Source organism: Tinamus guttatus, unplaced genomic scaffold, assembly GCF_059628265.1.
Source record: "Tinamus guttatus ecotype Peru unplaced genomic scaffold, ASM5962826v1 Tinamus_guttatus_pri_ptg000749l, whole genome shotgun sequence".
In the NCBI taxonomy this organism is placed as follows: domain Eukaryota; kingdom Metazoa; phylum Chordata; class Aves; order Tinamiformes; family Tinamidae; genus Tinamus; species Tinamus guttatus.
The window spans coordinates 2,387,702-2,406,738 of NW_028289283.1; the positions used below are offsets into that span (position 1 = coordinate 2,387,702).

Genomic DNA, 19,037 nt, shown 5'->3' on the forward strand with positions numbered 1-19,037 from the left:
AGCAATATCCAGCAGATCCTGTCAAAAGCCTTCTCAGAATTCAGAATTAGAGAAGATGAATATTAGGCTGCCGTAAAAGTATATCCACCACTTCAAAATGGGCCAGAGCACCAGGGGATAATGGAAAAAAGTGAGAAAACATGGCTTTATAGCAAACTTTGGAGCTGCATATGAAGCAATAACAATTTTATGGAAGACAATTTATGTCTTTTTTCCTCGCAGAAATTCACAGAAAGAGAAGCAATGTGTTTATAGTCAGAGTTTACACCGAGCGACCATGGAAAACACTAGGTATCATCTTCTAGAACTAGAGCAGCAAGTTTTAAAACATGTTGGCATATATATTGGCTCACTTTCAAACAATGTTTAGCAAGTAAGGAGGAGAGAGAAGTTATCTAGTTGCATTTAAGAATGAGGTGAAGCCAGGGAAACCACTGCACTATGGCTGGAGACCAGCAGGGAGGGGAATATTTATCCTTTTTCCGCAGGTGGTAGAAAATTGATTTACTTTTCTGGGTTGTTAACAGAAGGCAGAACTAGACCAAAATAATATATAATGTAAATATATGAGGCAAAGTGTGTCAGTGAAGCTTGTTCTGTTTTGTTGACACAGCTGTGATAGGCTAAAAGACTACTGTCCTAAGCCACTTGTCAAAACCCCATGGGATCTGCCAAAATACCTGCTTGTATCAGTGCTCTCTAACCTGCCTCTGTCAAAACAATCCAGATTAGGAAAGATCTGAGGCCTTTAAACTGGCCCAAATCATCGCACAACCACAGTATGTCACTATATGGTGCCCACATGTGAAGAGGCTTGGCCACCCATCCTTTAAAGAAAAACAAATGTGCAACACATTTAAGAAACATTTGCAGATGAAGTTATTCTTGGCAAAGATTTATTTATTTATTTATTTTTCATTTTAAAAAGTCAGGAAATTCCATGTCATATTTTCCCCCTTAATTCATGTCTACAGCATGTTTGCTTTAATGCACAGACATATCTGCAGACAGAAATGCAGCTGATTAGCACAAACATTGCCCTATTCAATCCCAAGTGAGTCATTCTTTATGGAGCAACGTCTCTGCCTTAAACACAGAGAACAAATATGTGAAGCGAATGTGTGAGATTTCTATGTGGAGAGCTACAGAGAAACTGTTTATCTACCAGAAAGATGAAAAAACAAAATCTTAAGACAGGAAGGTGAAACTGCTCAGCAGCATGTCAGCTGGTCAAGTTATGCAATAAAAGAGCTATATGTATTTTATATATATAAAAATATATATTATATATATTAAATATATATATATTTTAAAATATATATATGTATTTTAAAAAGCTAGAAAAAGTCAGGCAGCACTTCATTGGAGAGCATGAGAGGGAGAAAGAAAGGAAACTATTTAAAACTTCTTTAGGACAACCCTTCTTCCTGCTGTCAAGCCAAATTCTTCCAAATATGTCATCAAGGTTAATGAGGTCCAAGGTTTTGGCCACCCTGTTAGACCAATTTTTCAGGCTCAGACAGCTCATTAGCTGCTAAACAGCCTCATCTTCCTGCCTGCCTCTCACCTCTCCTGCCCACTGGAATGATTCAGGCAAAAACAGGTAGCGGAAGCTTGGTGACGAGGGCAACCCCTCCAAGGCTTCAGAAAACCAGCCCTGTTCAGCTGCGAGCGCAGCACACGCGCAACTCCCTTTGACACTTCATAGCACTGCCCAGCGGATTGGCTGACCTTTGCTCTGCTGCTCCATTTTTCTTCCCTCACTGCCATCGGTTTGCTTCCCTCTACTTTGTGTAAAACTCTCCGAGTTTTGGTGTCTCCATGAAAGCCCTGAGGACGCGGTGGCGCTGCGACTGTCAGCACGAGGAGCTGCGCTGCACAGAGGAAGCGCGCGGCCTTTCAGCACTGCGCAAGCAACGCAGGTCACGGCTGGGGAACCCTTTCTTTTGGTAATGGGATGTTTCAAGCAGCTTCTTGCTGCTCATCTTGCTTCCAGCACAGCGCTTACTCGGCTATGGAGCAAAGCAGACTGAAGAGGTTTGGGCTCTGGCCAGTCCTCAATCTGCATGCACTCCAGGGTGCCGCTCTGTGAACGTGTGCGCTTGCATGCGGGTGTCCACAGCTGCTCACAACAGCCCTGGTGCCAGCGGCCTCCGCCACGACGTGATTTCAGGCTCTTCCCAAGCAAGGGCACTTAAGCCGTTTTCCATAGCAGCTCAGCTAGTGGCACGGGCTGCAGGAGCAGCAGGGGACGGGAGAGCTGTTGAAAGCCCATGGAAAAAAAGCCTGTGTAACCACATTTTCAGTAAACTACACTTCCTCTGAGTCAAGGGAGGAATACTGTGGCATAAACATTGAGGCAAAGGATTATGTCCTATTTGCTGCTCTTCTCACTCATTTATACCTTGCTACAAAAATTTTAATTCAGGAATGAAGATTTTAAATCTAGTCTAAAAACAGGGAAATTAAGGCACCTCAAGTATCTGAAATACAGAAGACGGGCCTGAATACACAGCTGATGCTAAGTGAGGCTCAGAATGTTAATTATTCCTATTCGGTTTTATAAATCCTTATCTTATAAGATTAAACCAATTATTTAAAAGAAAAGAAGGAGGAAAAAAAAAAAAAACTTTGATCATTTTCCCCTGGAAACTTTTTTCTAGGAATGGCTAGACTCAGCATTTTTAATTATTGTGTCTCGGATAGGCATGGTAAGCTGAAACCAGGCAACAAAACCTTCCCTGTAAAGGAGTCAAAAGTTCCTACATACTGTAGCACTGCAACTTAGCAGCTGTACATTTGCCCCAAATTAAAAGGTTTCCCCACGACACGGTTCCACTCCATGAGATGAACAACTCCAGTAAGCAATGGAGCTTCTTTTCTGAAAAGCCCATAAAGTCAAGGCACGCTTGACTTTACTCTGTACCTTTACTCTACAAGGCCGGAGTATTCCACGTGCATAGAAGAAAAGCTTGGAGAGAACAAATACCAAGATTAAATGCTATAATTTAACAGCGTTTCCCGACAGTGTGCATACCTTGGCCTCCCGGCACCTGCCAGCGTCACAACCCGGCGCTTAGCTGGTTTTAAAGTGGTTCATTGGGACACCTAACAGGGCAGGCCGTCGTTTACCTTCCTGAGTATTATTCAGTGGGACAAGCAGTTGCTTAATTGGGACAGCCAATTATTTGGCTCTGCGAACGTGCCCACTTTTCAGTTATGCTCGTTTGAGGCCCTAAGAATCTCTGAGCTCTACGGGCACCCAAAGAGCCGCCAAACCAGAGAGCCAAGGAAGGCTCGAGAAGCGCAGCAAGCCCCATGGAGCAACTCCGCTCTGTGGCGGCCCGGGGGGAGCCGAGCGCTCCGCCTGCCCCAGCTCCAGCACCACCATCCACTTCATCCAATGAGGCAACAGGAAGCTGCATGGCAGGCGCTGCAGTAGAGATCGTGAAAATTAGGTTCAATAAACACGTGATGGGCCTTCTGAAATAGCTCTCTACTTTGGAAGAAGCAGTGCTCATTGACCTTCAAGAACCTGCAAACATTAGGAATGGACATTTCAAACAATCATCCACAGAAACTTCTTGAAAAAGGTTCACAGAGGCACAGAAAGGCTTTGCAAAATTCAGAAAATAATCAAAAATAAGTAAATAAGCAAAAAATGCACTTAGCCAGTTAACTATAGAGATAATTCTTTATAAAAGAGGAGAGATACCTCTTTAGGATTCAATAACTGAGAGATGCTATTTACTAGATGAGAACTGTACTCGTTTGTAAGAGCTGTCTCTATGACCAAGTAAGCAAAGACAGATATTAGTCAGACTTATTTTGCTACAGTAACTTATGTTAACACTCAGCACACACGAGTGATCTCTATGCAAGTTAATTCACCCAATGCTGACTCAGCTGCCTGTGCAACATCCCTCGTGCACATGCTAGCAGCAGGAACAGCTAACAGCAGGAACAGAAGGAGCAAGTATTAAGTAACTAGTGGCCTATTAACTTCCTAACATGCTGAACTTCCCTGCCGTGAACTTCCCATTTCTCGGAACCCCATATACTCAGCTTCTTTACCCAAAACCTGCTGCGCACATTAGACCACAGGCTTCTACCAAAGATGCAGTTTCTCATTTCAGCAAGGCACATTTGGCTTAAAATTGCTTGTCTTAACCACTCATTGATAAGGTACTGCACAAAAATAATAAAAACTTTTGCTTGAATTGAAAACCAGGTCTTTTTTAATCCACTCATCACAAAAACCCAAACCTAATTAGCAAGTGGCTGAACAGCCTAAACGTACTCAAAACGCATGGCAGAAGTGGCTGGTTTTGAAGACTTCACCCCCTGGCAGATTTCACAGGTATCTCTGCCTCATCCCACAGCAATTCACCACACAGAATAGTAATGCTCAGGCTGCCAAAACGAGCGCTGAGGCATTCCACATCTATTTCTGTCTACCATACACTAAAAAAAGATCTACTGAAATACATATTTTGCAGAAGCATAGGAATACTTTTCCTGGTGTGTGTTATATTAATCTCCCAAGATAAATTAGCTGTCCTGGTAAAAGTACTTTTCTGCAAATAACTGCATGCATCCTAGGACTTCTTGCAGTACATGTATTAGGCCCAGAACTACCGATAGTTGCAGCATTGGAATTCCCACTCTAGACCTGGCCTTGGTTTCGTCTTGAGACCTTATCTAGCAAGAGAAAGAAAAGCACACATCATATCTTACCTTTTTGGGGGAATTCATTTCTATGATCATTCACTTCTATTTTATTTTTCAAAATAAGTGACTAAATCCAAATACTCTATTGTGAAGAGAAGAAAAACTACGATGAAGCGGCCACAAGCTGATCCTTTCTTTCTAGCTCAATATCAGTAATGAAGTATAAATCCAGAAGAGGATTTTAGTGATGGTCTTTACCCACTGTAAAAGCAATTATCTTTGGAAAATCACTTCAGGAGGTAGACTGAAAGCATGATATTCTGTCACTTCCTATACAGGAAGAAATGCCATATGCAAAAGTACCTCCAACCCATCAAGCAGTCTGTTTTAAGGCATTCTAGTTTAAAGAATATACTGGGCAACATGACGAGCAAAACACAGATGAGAGATTGCTTTTCCATTTTCACCCAGACTTGCCTGAGAATCTAGGGGAAATGACATTTGACTTAACTGGAAAACAAAACATCCATGGATGCCCTGTAGAATCATATGCATGCTGCTCTCCTTTTGGTCACAGATCCCCAGGAATTAGCCAAAGAGAAAGAGAATCATTAAAAAACATGCAGAAGCTATTTCGGTTGAGTGCTCACAAAAGCAGAATTTCAATTGTCAGAGCAGGTGGAAAGGTCTCCTACTTGAACCTGCAAATTAACCTTTCCTAGCTGCACACACAGAAGGTCTAACAACATGCCTTCCACAGTTACAAAACCAAAGCCATTTTTTAGTTTATTATACAGCAAGCAGGAAATGGAGCTTATTGGAACTTAGCAGCACTAAAAAAAAAAAAAAATGAAACAACAAAATCCCCAGTTTAAGCCAAATGAACACAGAAAGAAACAATTTCCTCCTTCTGTTACCTATTTAGCACCATTGCCAGACTCTAGCTGACTGGAAAAATGGAAGTGAAAATGCAATGTTAGTTGGAGTGCCTCTGCCAGCGCTCTGTACAGGAATCACTCCGGACGAAATGCAGCAAACCCCGCAGAGGTCAGACTGCTTTCAGTAGCAGGTAAACCAACAGAAAACTAAAACGTAAGTTAACATAAGAGGAGATGGGCAAATTTACAGAAGTAAAACTTGCCTATCAGCTACTTTAATTTTTCAACTGTAACAAGGAAACAACAAAGGAAAATGAACCAGCTGACAGTTTCAACTTTCAGGAAACCTTTGTCACGGTATCTTCCAGTGGTAAGAAACAGAGCCAGAGTGGGGTGCTGCTGCTGCAGCCTAATTCCTCAGAGTTGAGTCTCAAGCAGAAAGATCTGCTTCATTTGGTGTGATCACTGCTCAAGAGCAGGCCAAAAATGACTTTTTAAGATGATATTAAAAGATTCAGCTCCATGCACTTGGGATCTGAACAAAATGCTAAGAATAAAAGAGTAACAACCTACACTTAAACTGCTAGCAGTGGGAAGCAGTGGGATACAATGCTAAGACTGCTGCTCATCAAGTTCTGAAGATAAATAAGTCTTTTGTAAATGAAAAATAATAGGTTTCCTTAAAATGACATATATTAAATATACAAACCTCTTCCAACATTTGCACTGTAAATATTTAGTTTGTAAATGAATTTAGAATTCTGTAATTTCAAAGAGCCTTGAACTGAAACTAGACAAGTAATTCAGCTGCTACAATAAATTTTTCAGTGCCTTACTTTGACACACACAAATCTTTACAGTGAAGTCATAATCAAACTTGCTTTCTTCTCTCAAAAAAATCTCAAGAGAATTTTTCTCCTTATCCCTTTAGACATCCTATAACACAAGAAGTTTTGAGAAAGCTTTTTGTCTCAGAATTTTTAAACAGAAGAATGGATTTTCCCAGTTTTCCCCATCTTTATATCCTAAACTGAAGCATCAGGAACGTATCTATGTCAGGTTCCAAGGCAGGAGAGCACGACCAGATCACAGTGTCTAGTGTAAGAGGATGAGAGAGAGGAGGCTTTAACTCAGCGTGTTGTGCTGTTTCTTTGAAGGAAAGCTATAGCCATCCCACCATACATCACTACGTGATATTTTCTGCCTTGGACTGCCCAAACTACAAAGCTCCATAAACTCTGTTTGCACTGTGCTGGTATAACTATCCCAGCAGTCCTTACTGCAGACACTGCTTAGGCATTAGCACTTTTTATTCAAGACCTCACCACATACTTCACACTCTCGGTTTGCTTTTGGCCCAGTCAACTCCCTGAAACAGCCATATCACTTTAGCACCAAATGGATACCTGCTCCAAAAGACAGTTCGGTAGAGTGGCATAGCCAGTAAGAAGAGGACTGAGGAGGAAATAAATTAGTTTAAAAACTGCTGCAGAGACATGCAGCCTTCTATCCCTGCCATTGCGGATCCGCAAGTGAAGCATCACGAGAGCCTTTCGCAATTCTTCACATCATTCTAAGTCTTTCATCAGTAAAACATCCCTTTGCTATTCAGACCCTCTTTCAGTTCGGTACTGCCAGCTCCACCATTTTTATGCTCTTGATTTCTGATTCCCGATTCACTTAAGAAATTCTAATGGACTTTAATTCTCTACCAGACCAATGGTTTTTACCCTTTGTATTATATTTCCTGCAGCCTGCTGATTATTTCTTCCCAGTTTCTATCATAGGGTTTGGTATGGAAATCAGTGTTACTTACAGGTAACCATACTGGTGATTTTTCTTATGATTTGACAGTGTCATTTAGCAGTCCAGTAAATTTACAGTGCAGTTCCTGTCCTTGCAATTTGTTTATCAGTTTGTTGGTATAGAAACCAACCTGATGCTCTCTATAAGGAATATGGAGGCAAAACATTCATTTCAGGTTTTTCCCCTCAAATAGCTTTATTTGCTTAGAATGCCTTTTATTTTTTTCCTTCCTCCTCCAATTTGATCATCATTTGACTCACTAAATTGCTTACTCTCCTGTAAGAAAACAGCATACAGTGATTAATCTTTTCATACTATGGCATAAAGCCATATTTTTAACCATCAAAAACTACATGACATTCATGGCAATTGGGGGAGTTGGACAGAGGAGCAAAAAACAAAACAAAAATAGAAAGTAGAGAGGATCACTCTACAGAGCGCAAAAAAGTAAAAATAATAACAGGAACCAATGCAATTAACATACAGGCCACATGGCAGTGAAGATGTGCTCAGATGTCTAATTCTGGAAATAGGAGTCTAGGTCGGTTTGGCTTTTCCTGGCAGGGGGGAAATTTAGAAAGAGCTGTTAAGTATGGTCTGAATGCAGGGCAAAGGCCTCATGTTCAGCTGAAACACAAGTCCCTTCATTTTCATATTGAATACATTTTTAAGCAACTGAGATTTTCAGAGACTTGACTCATTTTTTTTGCAAGGTGGTGATTTGCAATAAAAAGATTGCTTTTGCTTTTCCACTCCTACGTTAGAACAGCTTCAAGTCCAAGCCATTAGCACGTTGCCCCCTACGCTGCTCTCTCAGCTCGAGCACCCAGCTCCGCTCCGCTCCCTGACACCTTCCCTAGAGAAGAGCAAGGAAAATCTCCACCAAGCTCTGCTGAAGGGAGGAAACGGAGCAGACTTCCAAATCACAGGAACCTCCGTCGCTTCAAAAACTTCAGCTCCACCTTGGGTTGCTTGGGAGAAAAAGTGCTTGTTATTTGCCACCAGTTCACAGAATTTTAAATAATTATACCAGGGATCACTACAAAAAAGCTATTTCCAAACCAGTAGTGAGGACACTTTTCCCCAACTCTATTATAACATTATGTTTTACATCTGGAAAAGAAGATATAGTTCCCCTCCCCTCCAAAAAAGCTCTCTGACTAGATAAAACCACAAGTTCTGAAAGTAAACTGGTTACAGAGAAGGGAAAACAAGTACTACAGAAATGACATAAAGGATATACTGTTAGACCTTTTGGGAAAAGAAAAGGTAATGGGCAACAGCTTGAGAAACTACTACATAAACAACCAGCATCTACAGATCACGCATCTTATTTGAAAAATAAAGGTTATTTGAAACTAAATCCATCATCGCTCCAAGCAGACAATGTCTGTGTATTACTCAAAACATTAAGTTTACTTCTTAGATATACCATAAGAACCAAATGTTCAACAAACGTGACTGCCATGTTCTCTTGTGGTCACTTAAGATTTCTTCTAGGTGCTTGGTAAACAGCACCTCATGAATTACTGCGCACATCATCCACAACAGCACCCTAGGCTGAAGTTACAGGTTCAGTTTGTGTGCGGATTTCTCCCCAGTAATCATTCAGAACCATTTCATTTTCCTAAAAAGGGAAATAAGAGCAGAGTTTTCAGCAGTATTCTTCCTGTGAAACACTGCTGTCAGCCACAATCCACAAGAAGATTGGAGCAACATTTTGTCTTAAGTGCTAAACTGGCTTTCCTGCCCAGTTGATGTTAGAAGGACAAGGCTCACCCAGCTACCTGCAGCTGCAGGAGAGATTTGTCACCTGCCCAACATGACAGGCTGCCGCTTTTCCACTTCTCTCTGCTGCGCCGATGCGGCAGGTGGACAGTTAAGTAACCGATGCAGAAGGCACCGCCAGTAGGCATTTGTTGAACTACTCCTTTCCTTGCTCCTGCACGTTGCCCACTACCCTCTACCTCACGTATTTTGCAGCGAATATAAACACAGCCTGCAGAGAAGAATTCCTCCACCTTGTCTCACCTCTGCGCTCGCAGAGGCCTGCAGGCATCTGGCACAAGAGGCTGCCACGCGCGAGGAAGGCATCAACGAAGACATCGCCCAGCACTCTGGTGGGGCAAGGATGGTCTTCCTCACGCAGCTCCACACGCAGGAGGACAGAGGCGGGACAAGTTCCACTTGCTCCTTTTCCTCCCTGAAGCTGCTCACAGTATGGGAGGAGGCTTCACAACGGGGCAACAGGAGAAAAGCTCATGGGCATCTTCAGAAGTGCCAGTAAAGCATGGGGACAGGAGAAGGCACCTGGGCAGCTCCTGGCAGCCTCTAAGGCGGTGCTTCAAGTCAGACATTTTGCTTAAGAGTCTATCGCATCGACGCCGAGACCCGGCCAAACCCGGCGTCACGTGACGCAGTTTGGAAGAACGCGATGCTAGAAGGCACTAAGCAGAGTGAAGTACTGCAAGATAACACACGCTGCTGGGCTCAAAGCCTCTCCCACAGAGCATTATCACTGCAGAGACTGCACCCAAAAAAAGACTCATAAGCCTATTTTAGAGCTGTTTTAACAAAACAATAAAAACATTCTTTGTATTAAAAGTACAAAGCCAGACGTCACAGTAAACATAATACTAACCATGTATAAAGTAAATTATATGCCAATACATGTACAATGAGAATAAAAAAATCTCAAAAATGAAAACATCTCTACCAATATATTTGAATTTACAGTCCAGTACTTAAAGGCTCACTTTTAGATATGACAGCCTCCTAGTATACAGTTGCTTTATTTTCGAAAGCCTTTAGTCTCAACTCGGCTATAAAACACTTCTATTGAAACACAAGATTTTCTGTGCAGAAATACAAAACATCAGCTTTAAACAGGTGATTTCACTTGACATATAACAGCACCTGCTGCCAAATGGTCACTTACTGTATTTCATTTGTTAAAAGTCCTCAAAAAGGGGAACATTAACCCTTTTGGCATGGCCAAGGCCTACACAGAGAGTTATGGAAGATACACACAGAATTATGGAATTATCTCTTACTGCCAGGAATTAGTGGGAGAAACCTGCTTATAAAAGTGAGCAGTGCAGGGGGAATACCAGCACTAACCCTGTCTGAATAGATCGCAAGGGGGAAGTTTTAGAGGATGTGCCTTTTTTCCCCACCTTCTCTACCCTGCACTTTAAGCCTTTTAAAGAAGAGGCAAAAAAACCCACATGGCTTGTTCAAAAAAAAAAATAAAAAAAAAGTAAAAATTAATTTCTCTTACATTTGAATTTTAGTAATTTGCAGTTATTCAGTGCAATGATGGTTAATTCATTTTATGGCCATGATATATAAACACAATATAAAATAACTTTCAGAATACAACCTTTGTTGTTCATCATTATTGGTTGTTTTCAAAGGAGAAGCAGAAGAGTCCCTCTGCCACATTCAGGAGCCAATGCAATATATGAAAATTCCTTTCTGCCTGTACATACATATTTATCATTGTTGCAAACTGATTTTTAATGTTGATTTTGCTCTAGTGCCAAAGTTAATGTTTCATTCAATAAAAATTCAACATATTCAGCTAGCTTTAGAATAAATATTTGGAAAGCTACTTTAAAATGCAAAAACAATCAGAAGAAAAAACAAGTTCAGGCCTAGAATGCTTTAAATCTGCAAGGCCCACCGCCACCAAAGAGCACGTGGTGATACAGAGCACTGTTGTCATATCCTGAAGCTGCTATGGTTTTCCCTCTTCTAAACTCTCCAGTGCTGCAATGGTCTCTTAACAAAGAATGATGGAAAGACAAAGGTATCGGTCTTGTTTTAATAAGGCTACAGCCATCTGTGTCATTTTGCAACCTGCATTTTGAGCCAGCCCCGCCTTTGGCATGAAGGAGGGAGCAACACAGTTTGTCAGCGAAAACGTAGAGCTGGATGCTGAGCATGGTAAGTGGTTGGTGTGCTCTGGCCCAAGTTGGAAAAAAGAGGACCAAAACCTGACCTGCCAGCTGGGCATGTTACAAAAATAAGAGTGGAGAGTGAGGCAGGATTTTTCCCTATCAGCTGCTACATACTGCTACTTTATACCTGGCAGCCAGTGTGCTAGAGGATCTGCAAACATGCAACACAGAAGTTCTGTAACCCTTAGCAGTTTAAATTCACATCCACAGCAAAAGGTAGATGGAAGAAATAGCTGAAGCTGCAGGAAAATATATATATACATACACACACACATATGAAATAAAATATATAAAAAAGATAACAATAGAAGAAAGCAGTCCCAAGTGCACAGGAAATTTGGCTCCTTCCTCACGGCTGTGCCAGCCTTAAACAGGCTTCACAGCAGAAGTTAATACAACTGAGAGAGCTACTTCAGTTGCTTTGGCAGAAGTTTGCACTAGTTACACAACCTCCAACTGAGCAAAAGCACAGAGGAGCTCATGGTAATACTGGAAAAATGGGCAGCAAAGCCCAGATGAAGAAAACCTGGCAGCTACTATGGATCCTGTCTTAAGCCTAAAACCAATGTACTGAAATGTTACAAACCAGGAATCCAGTTATGCAGGGGGCTGAGTCTTAAAGATACTGCACAGAAAAGCATGCTAACCTTGACAAAATTACTTGTATATATAATGTATTATATATATGTATCCTAAAATTACAAAGTTTATCTGAAGTGAGGAACAATAAACAGAAAGCTGCAGATTCCACAGTGAGTTGAGAAAGCTTAAGTATCCTGATACACTCACCACATCAGTGCAATTGCGCCCTTAGAGAGCAGGCTACAGTTAAACCAAAGCACCACTAATTCAATGATTAGTCATTATAATGAGTAATTAAAGCCACACAAAATAGCATTTAAACTAATTCACAGACTAATATGTTAACTCAGGTTGTATTCTAACCTATAGTCTTTACACTAGATAAGATCTATTATTCTCTAATATAGAAGCATTAATTTCCAGGATTGGAAATGCAAGGCATAAAAGTGCTGTTTTCATCTGCCACACTATCCCAGTCTCCCTGACCACCGATATACAAACTGGGGGGGAGTCAGCTTTGTATTTGGTGGTGTTTGCACTGCAGGAACTGCACTAGTAAGAAAAGTGAAGGGATAAAAAGTATCAGGCTTTGGAAGCCTCCTCTGAGAGGAAATTTCTTTCTACGCAAAGTGCCCGTATGAGGGCCTTCCCACTATGCACTACACTGTCCCCACACTGCAACTTTATATCCCTATGACATCCCAAGATCAGAGTTTTACTTATTTTTTTCCCCTCTAACACTATTCCTTTGTAGTATTACTTAACTGTAACTTCAATTTTGACCAGGGGCTACATCCATTCTCCATAAGCCTGAAAATAGGCGTGATGAACACCTCTTTACTAAACATTGGAGCATGTTTTTTATTTTTATTTTTTCCATTTCTACTTGAGAACTCTATTAAGAGGCCATTTCACAATCTTTAGGGTGAAAAAGATCAGGGCAGAGAGATAGCTTCATTAATAATAACAGCACTGAACACAGAGACAGTTTGAGACTTGCGTCCAAGCCATGCATAACTTGATTTTACTGTGTATGGTTTCTGTCCCAAGGCAACACATGATTAATTCATCTAGGTTTTGGTTTTTCTTTAAGTTTACATTACCCATTGAAATGCAGGAACATGCTTATTCAACCCAACCCCTCGAAGTTTTGCATTAGGCAGCATTCACCATAAAATACAAAAAAAAGGAAAATTCCAGATTATGTATGTGTATTATTACTTATTTTCCAGGCATTGAGTTTCTGTATTTGAGAGACACAACAAATTAAATACAACAATTTTGGAAGATTTTATTAATATATATACACACACACACACCCAAACACTTGGCTTTTGCTCTGGATTTATTCCCTTCATATCAGGTTCAATTTAGCCTGTCCATTCCATGGTCTGCTTGAGATAACAACAGAAAGTATTGTTATAAGTCATGAACACTAATCCCTTCATGCTTGTTATCCAATTTTACCAAAGGCTTTTATCTGCTTTATTGACAATTACTGTTAAACTACCCTCTTCTGAATTGAATGTAACTGTAACTGAATGGATCTCCAGTTATCTAAATGGGAAAAAGAAAAAAACAGCAGTAGACTACCACTGAAGACACATATGTTTGGAAAAGCAGTGAATGGAGATATTCAAATAAAATGAGTTGTATTAACAGTATACAGAAGTGATGGCAATGGTAAGGCTTTCCCCCCAGTATGTGAGAAACATCAACAGCAACTGTATCCAGAGGAGTTTTAACTCTTCATACTTTTTTTTTTTTGTGGACTGCACCATGTATTAAAATAGCTTGATTTTTCACAGTGCTACATAGTGAACGGGGGAAAAAAACAGAAGAAAAACACACAGAGCAGAGAAGCCTGTGATTCAATGGCATGTACTAAAGACAGCTTGATAGAATCAGGACAATCACACAAAAGGAATAGCTAGACTAGGAGGAGTCCTTACTCAAGTAAGGAAATAAATGCATAGTTATCTCAACTTGCCTAATTAACAATCCAAGAAAATAAGGCATTGAGCTTTTATGTAGCCTCGGAAAAGAAAATGGACTTGTCAATGGTAGTAGGAAAATAGTGTGGTGCTGAATTTTCTTCTAGCTAGCTCCCTTTCTACACCAACAACAATGCCATTGCTTAATTTGCAATTCATGATTTTGAAGAAAAGGGAGTCTTAACATATTCTTTTCACACTATTCTGATTATCTAATGTCTTCGGGATCAACTGAATAAGCTGATAAGATTACCTGATGAAGGATGATTACAGGCAAACCAAGATTCATTCTGTAACCGAATTTGACTGTTTTGTTCTAGGACAGGAATAAAAGATATTCTTCACAACGCTGTGTAGAGTTCTCTCTGCGCAGGGAAGAAGTTGAAGTTCTAACTAATACATAGAATGAGAGGCTTATGCTCTTTAATGGCTGTATTACTTCCACACAGCTTCTAGTACAGTATTTGTCTATACACAGAACCCGACAGCTCCTCTAGACAGGGCTGCAGCGCATAACAGACAGCTTTCCGCATTTGCTCCAGAAGCGAATGCCGTAACTACTATGAGGATGCCCGGTAAGGGAGACGAAAAAGTATAGGCGTCAGCTTGCTTCATAGATAAAACCACTGTTTCAATGGAGTTGAAATAAAAAGACAGTAATCAGTTTTATCAGTAATGACCTCAGGTGTCCAAAGCAAGTGCAGTTCAGTTCTGTATCACTGAATCAGAGTCGATAACTATTTGGAAACGTCTCAGGTTGGCACTGTTACTAGGAGCTAGTTTTCTGACCTGGTACAGAAGAGACAGGTGACCCTTTAGTGGAAGCAACCCACATTAAGGATGTGCCCAACATACTCGCAGAAAACACAGCAGTGAGCAACAGTTACAAAACTGACAGTTTAGGAACTCTGAAACGAATTGTCTGAGAGAGAAGGGGGAAAAAAAAAAAAAAAAAAAAAAACACACACCCACAACATCACACACACACAGTAATTTGCATTCTCAGCTGAGAAACAGAATCTACAAACTAGGGCTATAGAGCTCAACCAGCACATGAAACTAGAAATTCTGCCAAGGAGAAGAAATACCACCTTACCCCAGCTCTCTCTTCCCAACACCGGAAAAAATGAAAAAGCTTATTTTTTTTCAGCCAGATTTTGTTCTTTTTTTCTTCCTTATCCCTCTCCTCCCCTCCCAACACCATTAAGGGAGGAACTGAAAGGTTCTGCTTGTCTGGAGGACAAATGGAATCACTATTCCTGCCTTTTGAGCAGGCAGTGAGCAGGGCAGACAGGTAGATTATTCAGAGCAAGGTGAAGGCCACAGCACTACTACAGCTAGGAATTCTTCGCTGTTTGCCTGGCTTAGGGCTCGCTAGCACACTAGCGCTGCAACAGAGCTGCCAACTTGGAGGCTCCAAGCATGCCAACACCAGGATGTCGGTCTGCTGAAAAGCTTTCAAAACAAATCTTTCCAGAAAAACATGTCAATTTTGATGAATCAGCGCTTTTTTTCTTTTTTAAGAGAAATAACTCTCAGATAACTCCACGCCAACTTTTATTAAAAGATTTTGAGTGAATTAGAGAGTCAGCTCTTACTTCCCTTTTAATGTAGTCTATATAATCCATCTTCTCAAACTAGGAAGACAGATCAGCATCTCTGTTTCTTTATAAACCGTTCAGCAGCACATTAGCACCAGGTTTTTGCATTTGGACTTGCAGCTTTCGACAGGAGAGCTTTTAACATTCTTCAGTTTGCCTCATCTTTCCCCTCCCCACATATACCCAGATGTGTTGATAATTCTTGTACTTTTTAAAACACATTTTTCACCTTTTTTTTTTCCTTCTAACTTCTCTAAGCTGTTTGATAAATAATACCATTACACTGAATGGGCAACAGGCAGCTGCTTTTTCATGTTTTAAAACATAATGACAAAAGGTAGCAATAGTGTTGATCTTGGCCAGAGCTACTCAGACAAGTGATTTCAGCTGTCCCTCTTGCAGCAGGCATCCGAACAAGTAGGAGAATGAAAAAGAAGCACAGACACCACCGAGTTTGCAAAACTTCTCAACAACAACATTTGAGAGAGGTTTTTATAGACCGACATAACATTAAAGAAGAAACTTATGGTATGCATACAAACTTGCCAAACATTTGTTTTTGGGGGGGGGGGGGGGCAGGAAACACACAAGAAGGAGAAAAAATCTTCAGTCATCCATCTATTAATATAACATATCAGGGAGTAGCATGCAGTGAGCAGTGTATTTGCTCAGTGAGACACAAGCCATCCCTTCCTTCCAGCTATAGTCAGAGAGCAAACTACTGAAACCCTGCTTTAGACAGGGCACTTAGTATGCAATGCTTTTGTCAAATTACATGCTTATGGCTGTTGGGAATTAATGACATAAAATTCTCAACTAAATCTTGACATAACCATCCCTTTACCTTAAGTAGTGAGCTTTGCTAGCTAAGCTGATGCAACCCATCCACACCGTTTTTATTCCCCAGGCTTGCCCTTCTTGTGTAAAGCACCTGTTGACATTCTAAGAGTGGCTACACAGCCTGGCTGCCTATTGCTTTATATCATGGGCCGATTTGCTCCTAAACATCACAGTTAAGCTTTCATTACTCCAAAGGTTACACACAGAAATCCTTCTTTTGGGAGACTGCCTGTTTATCTATGCAGTTATGTTCTAGTTATAGAAGTGGTTTGACAGGTCTCAACTTTAAATTAAATGCCACCTGACCCTGAACTAAAATACTCTGTTGCTAGGCTTCCTGCCTCTATACTACCACCTTTCCCCAGGCTACGTTTAGACCTTCATTATATTGAAAATTCACAGCTCATGCCCTCACAGATGACAAACAGCAATTAAATGCTCTCCTAACCAATTGCCTATTTTAGGCTTTGTGCAGTGCTGTGATTTTTCAATTATTATCCATAGACCTAAACACAGAGAACAAATATTTCCCTTATAAACAGGGCCACATGTACTCTACAACCACCACCTTTATGTTCTAGAACACAAATAACTTTCTGTAGAAATAAATATCTTCCACTAACCACAGAGCTTACTCTGGTCTCGTTCAGAAAACACGTATGGTTAAGTAACCCAGCCCAGCCTCATGACTCAGTACACCGTCCAGCACCACAGACCCCATGCAATCTACCCCGACTTGCTCAACAGCACTGCCTGGGGAGCTTGCTCAACACCACAATAGCACAAAACCAAATATCAGCAGTTCAGCTGAAACCATTCTTTGGCCATCTCCAAAAAAGATCAGGAATCTCAGAACACACCACACCTCGCTTTGTGCTCCTTAAATTCACTGCTTCCAAAGCGCCCTGCCTCAGACCTAAACCTGTTGGGCAGACCCTACAGCTCACCCACAGCACCTTCTCACACAGGGGCTGCCCAGCCATTCTGCTATTTAGTTTTAGCACAGTAACCTTCACAAAATCTTCTCACTCAACGCAGAGCACGCTCCCCTTAAAACATCCATCCAGTGGGTGATATTTTTCTTCTGGCAGTGACAAAACCTTGTTTGGGGGATCATTTAACTTATTTCAGAGCTCACAGAAGTAAGCAAAACTAGTCAGCAGAAGAGACAAAAGCAAGCAGAACCACCACTTCTCTAACTACACTCACCAATGTGCTAGGAAAAGTGTCAACAGAACACTACAACACAGAACACTACAAGGGCAAACTAAGTGCTAAAAAAGCTGAGGAGAACTGGACAAACTGATTGACAAAGCAAGTTTGGCTCCTCTTAAGACAGCCAAGGTCAACTCAGCTACTTCACATAAGATTAGCAATCGTAACATGTTTTGGGTACAAATAAAATGGTAGAAGGAAGGAAAAAAAGAAGCTTGGCCTTCCCATGCTTTTGCTGAAGTCACATTTTTCTCACTGAAACTTTTTTTTTCCATTTAAATTAAAACCTCTTTCCACTTGACTCTCAAACCTTGCCAAATTAATAGCTTGTCTAGCACTAGACACAAACTTAAAATTCAGTCAAACCTACCAAAAAGATCAAGATTAAAACAAAACTGGATTCTGACAGAACTCAGAGCCCTACAATTAAACTTTGGTTAGCCTTATTGAAGGGCAACTCTGCCCCAAAACAAAATACTGCCCATACGCACTACTGTCTCTAAATTCACTGTCGCGCTCAAGAAAATGTAGGTGTCTGAGAAAGGTCAAACATTTCAAGCTCTAGAACGGGTAAAGCTACCCATGAAAAAAATGTCTTGGCTACATAAGACACTTCAGCACTGAAACAAAATTGGGCATGGCCATTCTTGTCAACAGTTTCTATTGCTGAAATATTGAAAAAGGTGTTGTAATCAAAGTAACAGGGCATGCAAATTGCATAACTCAGCCGACAAATACCTAGGTGGAGATTCCACCAGACCTTAAATTACCACTTTATTAAATTACATGATTTCTTGTCATTGCACAGAATCACAGCTACCTTAGACCGTACATACTTCACCTCCACTCTCTCAGCCGTTGGCTCCCTGAATGCAAGGATAAACAACATCATTTTATAATTTTGGAGAATAACTTTTGTTTTAAAAGACTGACAATTCTGCAATCAGCCACACAACTGAAAGGCCCAAACCAACTCTGCTAGAATTAATACCCAGCTCTCAACAGTACCAAAGACAAGAAAAGAAATGCCAGCACTTCATGACATTGTAATCCCAGAGGGATAGTCTAAAAAGGAAGAAACGAGTCATGTAACTTCTTCAAAGCCAGCCATAAAAAAAGCTAACTGTTCCCATAGATTTTTAGTATTGTTTCTAAAAAAGAAGCCAGAGCTTTTCCATCAGAAAAACATTTGTCAAGCAGTCACCAAGTATATGTTTGACAAGCAACATCTCAATATGCTTTACACTGACTTCTTGGCCATTGTCACACCAAAGGAAACTTAATATAATTCCCTGTAGCTTGTACGTAAGTCTCCTGGAGACTTGTAAGTCACCACCAGAACAAGATATTTGCTGAGAAGATACAAGTGCAAGAGAAAGACATTCTTGAAAATTGCCACTCATTATTATCACCCATAGAATAGTACTGATATTTGCTCGTCACCAATCATTTTTCAAGTACTCAGCAAAACTTCATTTTACTAGGCAG

At 40.8% G+C, this 19,037-nt stretch overlaps 1 protein-coding gene across 2 annotated transcripts in view; it reads right to left on the reverse strand.

Annotated features, from left to right (window-relative positions):
* Positions 1-19,037, reverse strand: part of LRP6 (LDL receptor related protein 6) — a 114,229-nt gene that overhangs the window by 68,400 nt on the left and 26,792 nt on the right. The window lies entirely within an intron of this gene.